The sequence below is a fragment of the Camponotus floridanus genome, unplaced genomic scaffold, assembly GCF_003227725.1.
Source record: "Camponotus floridanus strain SB8 unplaced genomic scaffold, Cflo_v7.5 scaffold8, whole genome shotgun sequence".
Lineage (NCBI taxonomy): Eukaryota > Metazoa > Arthropoda > Insecta > Hymenoptera > Formicidae > Camponotus > Camponotus floridanus.
In genome coordinates, this window is record NW_020229849.1 from 1,359,788 (window position 1) to 1,366,808 (window position 7,021).

Here is a 7,021-nt window from a genome sequence, read left to right on the forward strand (position 1 = left end):
TTGGTCAAATAATATTATACGAGTACTAACTGGTTAAAAACATAATAAATATAATTCAATCAAGTTAGCCATGTATCTGTCACAAGACGAAATTCTCTGTCAAAAATTAATTATTTCGATTAATAAAATTCAGAATATTTCAGTAAAAACGTAATAAATATTAAAAAATACATCTCTGTTCTTGGGAAACGTATAATCACGTCGATTCAAATGACAAAAACACATGGAAGTAATATTTAGAATTTAAAATTAAAATATTTAGAATTTAAAATTTGCAAAATAGTTTAGATACAGAAGAAATATTTGATCAAATAATATTATACAAGTGATAACTGGTTGAAAAGATATTAAATATAATTCAATCAAGTTCCCTAGCGAAAATGAATATTCGGTTTACGCTCCGAATATTCATTTTCGCTAGGGTTAGTCATGTATATGTCACAAGACGAAATTCTCTACCAAAAGTTAATCATTTCGATTAAGGATGTTTTGTACCTATTTTCAAAATATTGAGAATTTAATGAAAATTGTACAGAATGTCTTTAAGAATGTTTAGAATCTTCGGTACAATTTTTAAATCGATTCACTAAAGCGTTCACAAGTTATAAGGATTTTAATTTGCACCGAATTAACATCTGTTCTTATGGGAGACGTATAATCACGTCGATTCAAATGACAAAAACACATGGAAGTAATATTTAGAATTTGTTTAAAATTTGCAAAAGTTTAGTTACAGAGGAAATATTTGGTCAAATAATATTATACAAGTACTAACTGGTTAAAAAGATATTAAATATAATTCAATCAAGTTAGCCATGTATAATCACGTCGATTCAAATGACAAAAACACATGGAAGTAATATTTAGAATTTGTTTAAAATTTGGAAACGTATAATCACGTCGATTCAAATGACAAAAACACATGGAAGTAATATTTAGAATTTGTTTAAAATTTGCAAAAGTTTAGTTACAGAGGAAATATTTGGTCAAATAATATTATACAAGTACTAACTGGTTAAAAAGATATTAAATATAATTCAATCAAGTTAGCCATGTATCTGTCACAAGGCGAAATTCTTTTTTCTTCGCCAAAAGTTAATCATTTCGATTAACAAAATTCAGAATATTTCAGTTAAAACGCAATAAATATTCAAAAATACATCTCTGCACTGTAGCTAAGATCAAATTTCAATATTCCACACAATTTCTTACTCAAAATACACCAAAAGTGGATATATTCGCCAATATTGATTTTCAGCTACTTTTTGCTGAGATTGTACATACAAAACATCCTTAAATTAAGAGAATAAGATGAGATAGTAACGATCGAATTCTGTGTCGCTCGCAAAATTCTCAAGTATTTATTATATCAAAAATGAAATTTTGGAATGATTCTGAGATCCATTTAAGGGGATGCCAGAGTTCTTTACCGATAAAATGTCATTTCATTTTTGTCCGATATCTTTTTATTAATTGTAAAATTAATTGTTAAACACGTTGAGAATAATGTTGTTTAAGAATATTATATTAAATCGATAATGTCAATGTTTCTATGACCATCCAATGATCAGAAATATTTATCTACTGATTTGTGAAATTTTCTTTACCGAGCAAAGATAATTCAAGAAAAAACAAGTTAACAATTACATACATAAGTCCCGGTTGCATCAACGTTACTTTAGCTTTAAGCAAGACTTAAATATATGTCTACCTTTATCTTTCTTTCTAAATAAATAAAGACAGACATATATTTAAGTTTCGTTTAAAACTAAAATAATTTGTTGGTGTAATTGGGTCTAATTCATTCAAAAAAGTAATTTCCCAATTTTTCAGAATATTTATATTTTATTAAAAGAGAGAAGTTAATAAAATAAGATGCTAATGTTATGCGTGCTATTTTTTAAATGCAAAAAATATATTACCCTTATTTAGGTTGACATCATTCAACAGCCATACATATGTAATTTAGCATTTTTCGATTTTATCATTAAAGTGGAAAATTCTATTAAGAAAAACAATTCAAATATTGATAAGAAACATTTGTCTGAATTAATCACTTTATCAGATGCAAATTTGTTGCAAATTTGAGTTCTATTTGACTTGTACGTTCTACTTGAATCAATCTTTTTCCCTGTCTGCTACTAATCATACTTATTTCTCTATGATAGTAATCGCGTGCGAGAGAAATCGCACAATCGCGTTGTGTGTATGTACAACTTGCAGTCATTTTGTTTCCGCAAAAAGAGGCATAAAGCACTACATATCATACATATCGATGAGAACGATGGCAATGCATCGATTGAAAAATCGCTATAAACTAGAGAACCGGTTTACTACGACAATTTTCCGACTGTAACTTTGACACTACTTTCTCTCGTAGGGAAAGTTCTCTCCCCGGTGCTGGAGGGGTTGCTCTCATCAGTCGCGACGATTGATCGAGGGCAGGGGGGGATTCGTGAGAGTTTAAAAAAAAATTAAATTCAATAAAGATACTTTCATTGATCTATCTAAAATTATCGTGTTTCTTTTTTCCCTTCAGTAGTATTCCACTTCCTTCAATTTTCCCTCTTTAAGAGGGCTATTGTACAGAAAATTTCAACTTTATCCTTCTCGCAAGATGATATCAGTCATCCTTCGTGCAAACAAAAGTAATCTTTTTAAGGATGTTTTGTATGTACAATCCCAGCAAAAAGTAGCTGAAAATCAATATTGGCGAATATATACACTTTTGGTGTATTTTGAGTAAGAAATTGTGTGGAATATTATAATTTGATCTTAGCTACAGTGCAGAGATGTATTTTTTAATATTTATATTGCGTTTTTACTGAAATATTTCGAATTTTGTTAATCGAAATGATTAACTTTTGGCAGAGAATTTCGCCTTGTGACAGATACATAGCTAACTTGATTGAATTATATTTAATATCTTTTTAACCAGTTAATACTCGTATAATATTATTTGACCAAATATTTCCTCTGTATCTAAACTTTTGCAAATTTTAAACAAATTCTGAATATTACTTCCATGTTTTTGTCATTTGAACATCTTTCGACATGTTTATACGTTTCCCATAAGAACACGTGTTAATTCGATGCAAATTAAAATCCTTGTAACTTGTGAACGCTTTAGTGAATCGATTTAAAAATTGTATTGAAGATTCTAAACATATGTAAGGACATTCTATACAATTCTCATTAAATTCTCAATATTTTAAAAATAAATACTAAATATCCTTAATCGAAATGATTAATTTTTGACAGAGAATTTCGCCTTGTGACAGATACATGACTAACTTGATTGATTAAATTTAATATCTTTTTAACCAGTTAGTACTTGTATAATATTATTTGATCAAATATTTCCTCCGTATCTAAACTTTTGCAAATTTTAAACAAATTCTGAATATTATTTCCATGTGTTTTTGTCATTTGAATCGACGTTTCCCATAAGAGCACGTGTTAATTCGGTGCAAATTAAAATCCTTATAACATGTGAACGCTTTAGTGAATCGATTTAAAAATTGTACGAAAGATTCTAAACATATGTAAGGACATTCTGTACAATTTTCATTAAATTCTCAATATTTTGAAAATAGGTACAAAACATCCACAACAACAATTGTTGATTTTAAAGTCTTTTCTGTGGAAAGATTTCCATTTCATTCATCATTGGGCGATAAAATGACGATAATTACATTTCAAGGAAATAACTATTATTCGTGTCATTCTCTTGTTGAGGAAACAGACCGTTATTTCGCGTTCAACCATAATGACACGTCGTTCGATTCAATCCATCTCGTGCCTTTCACGTAAGCGAGCACGAAATAGAAACTGCTGATTTCGGTCATTGTTGTCATCGTCGTCATCATTGTCGCTGCATGCGTAAAGGAGGAAGGAAAGACAGGTCGCGTTCGCGAAAGTCTTTCCTCGCATTTTCTTGGTTCAGAGATTATCATGCTAGTAGGACGACTTTGACATCCTGGCGAAACTAATTAGAACAATTTGCCAACCTGTTGTTGACTTCTTGAATAATCGCGTTTTTCGAACAGGATTCGAAAGATCTACTGATCGATCAATCGAACGTGAATTGTTACCTGTCTCGTTAACGACATGGATCTTTTTATGACATTTTTTTCGAAAAACAAAATTATGCTAATGAATTATATTGTCGATTCTTAGTCTAGAAGAAGTTAAAATTAAATATGAAAATAAGAGCGAGATAATTACATAATTGGGACCTAAGAAAATTATAATACTCGAACAAATTTCCATCTAATAAAATGATCAATTGGAATCGAGACAAAATTTTTATCAATATTTAAATTGTTTCTTTTTTCAATAGAATTTTCACTTTAAACTTTTTATGTCAAACGATATATCAACTCGATATAAGAGGAGATCTTTCTTTGTTCAAAAGAGAAAATAGTTGAAGTTTTTTAATTTATGTGATATATTCTGCCACATCACTTCTTTTTCGAACAAAGTTTGATTTCTGCGCTTTAAAACAGATAAGAAATTTGAAAGAATCAACGAGAAGTGATCACCAACCTGTTGCACCGAAGCTAATCATCCAATAATGTTAGTTTCACCTTTCTTCATCTTCCGTTTTATGCACAAATGTGAAAGGTGCCCGCAAGGTATAATTGTTAGTCCTCACGATTAAAATCGCATGTGGAACATCCTGTGCGCGAGTAAGTCGATTTCCAGTTAGTCGAGCTATCGGCGATTCTCGTGTTATTCTTACTGTCATGCATAGAGAAAAGTAAAATCGCATTTTGCCGATATTACGAGGGATATATTATTCATGAGCTGAAATGCTTTTGCAGGTTCCACATGTCCAATCTGAGCGTCACCTGTAACACATTATACACATTCATGAAGCATTGTATTAAACAAGACACAAAGGATTCTCAGTTCATTAGAAAGGTTAAATAGTCGTAAAATATTTTTCTCTCGGTATAATTCGTTTGAAAGCAGGAGTAAAATGGTGCATTTATTGCTCTATTATATGCAAATTTTTTTTATAATTTCTTGCTTTTTTCACTGACTTTTTAACTTTATCCTGCCATAAAAAGAGAAAGCTGATGAAAGAATCTATAGACGAATGCAAAAATAATTCAGACGTGTGAATCGAAAGGAATTTTAAACAATTCAAAAAAGAGGAAAAAGAATTTTGCAGACGAATCTTGATATTTTCTCTTATTTTGGAGAAAAATATTTTAAAATCTGCCCAGAAAAAAAGACATTCTTGTTTTGAAAATATATTTAGTTTTGACATGGAAATCTTGAAATGAGATTATATCGCTTTAATTAAAGAAAAATATAATTGCTTACTTGAATGAAGCCATTTTATGAAGTTCAATCGAGAAAAATATATTCTTACGATTTAAAATTTAATTTTCTCGAATGGAAAAGAAACAATGTTGGATAGAAAATATCATTTTTAAATCAAAGAATATAATTTTCTTAAAGTAGAATTAAATAATATTGTTGAAATTTAAATTATTAAATTTTAATTATTTTAATTATTAAATAATATTGTTGAAATTTAAATTCTTCTAAGAAAACTATAAATTGTTGCGTATATACGAAACAATGAACGCATTTAAGTATATAAGTTTTGATTTGACACTTATTTTTTTCCTGTGGATGAATGATAAAAGAAATAATATAAAAGGGAGTTAAAAATAAAAGTATCTTTTATATTTTACTTCCTACTTTCTAACAAACTTTGTACTGACAATGTATTATTTTATAATTTATATAATTTATATAATTTATTAATACAATGTATTAATTATATTTTTGTACTGACAAGGTATTAATTTATTAATTATATTACTTTTGCATCATACATAATACACAGATCAGAGTTGTTAATAACCATGAAAAAACATGATTACGACAACGATACCTTCTCAAAAAAAAGCCACTTTAACGATCTGCAGCTGATGAACCAACGTCCAAGGGAAAAAATGAAAAGCATGAGAACGCGAGGAGAAAGAGGGTAAGAGCGCGGCTATAAAGCGATCTAGTTTCATCGAAATTCTCAGTTTGTCGTATACGTATCGCACAGCAGACGAACATCCCCGATCAGTGCGACGAGTTAATACAACAATATGAAGGCGTGGCCGATATTGCAAGTAAATGTCCGAGTACATATCTTTAATATCGGATATAAAAACTCTACGGGGGTAACATCGCGTGCGAATCTCGCGTAAATTTGGGTTTTATCATGAGTGGAATAAAGCAGGCGCGAAATCACTATATTAATTATCGCTATAATTAATATTTGATTCGATTCGACTGTGTTTTATGACTCGCTGATATAAATAATCTTCATTAGTGTAACATGAATGAAATTCGACATATTTTTTAATCGGCATACATTAACATGTGACACGGAATTGTTGACAATTGCTGTTATACATGCGCCATCAAGTATATAAAAATATAGAGAAAACAGAATGAAAATATAAGAATTAATCATTATGGTGATTTGCAGTTGATATTGCTCATCATGCTACTGGCTGGACCTTCGGAGGAATTTTTTTTCGAATAGTGAGTGTGACCATACGTTGTACTTTCTTCTCGCAAGATTATTAAAGCGCTCGATAGAAATAAATGTATCTAAATAATATATATATATGTATATATATAAATTATATATATAATAATTATATATATTAATATAAATATATAATTATTATATATATAATTTATATATAATTTATATATATAAATTATACTTTCTTTTATATAAAAAAACTCTTCAAGCAATTATAAATTTATTAGCTAATCGTGAGAAAAAAATTTGATTCGCTATCTTTTTAAAATACATACTATCAATTATTTAATTAAAGTTTTAGGAAATAAGATTTATGTAAAATTAACTGTAAAATAACTGAAAAATCATTTTTAACATTTTTATTTCAAAGCTTAGTTTTCAAAAGATACTTTATTTTCGATTACATACAAGTCAAAATCTTAGCATTTTTGTAAAGAAAGATCAAATTGAAAT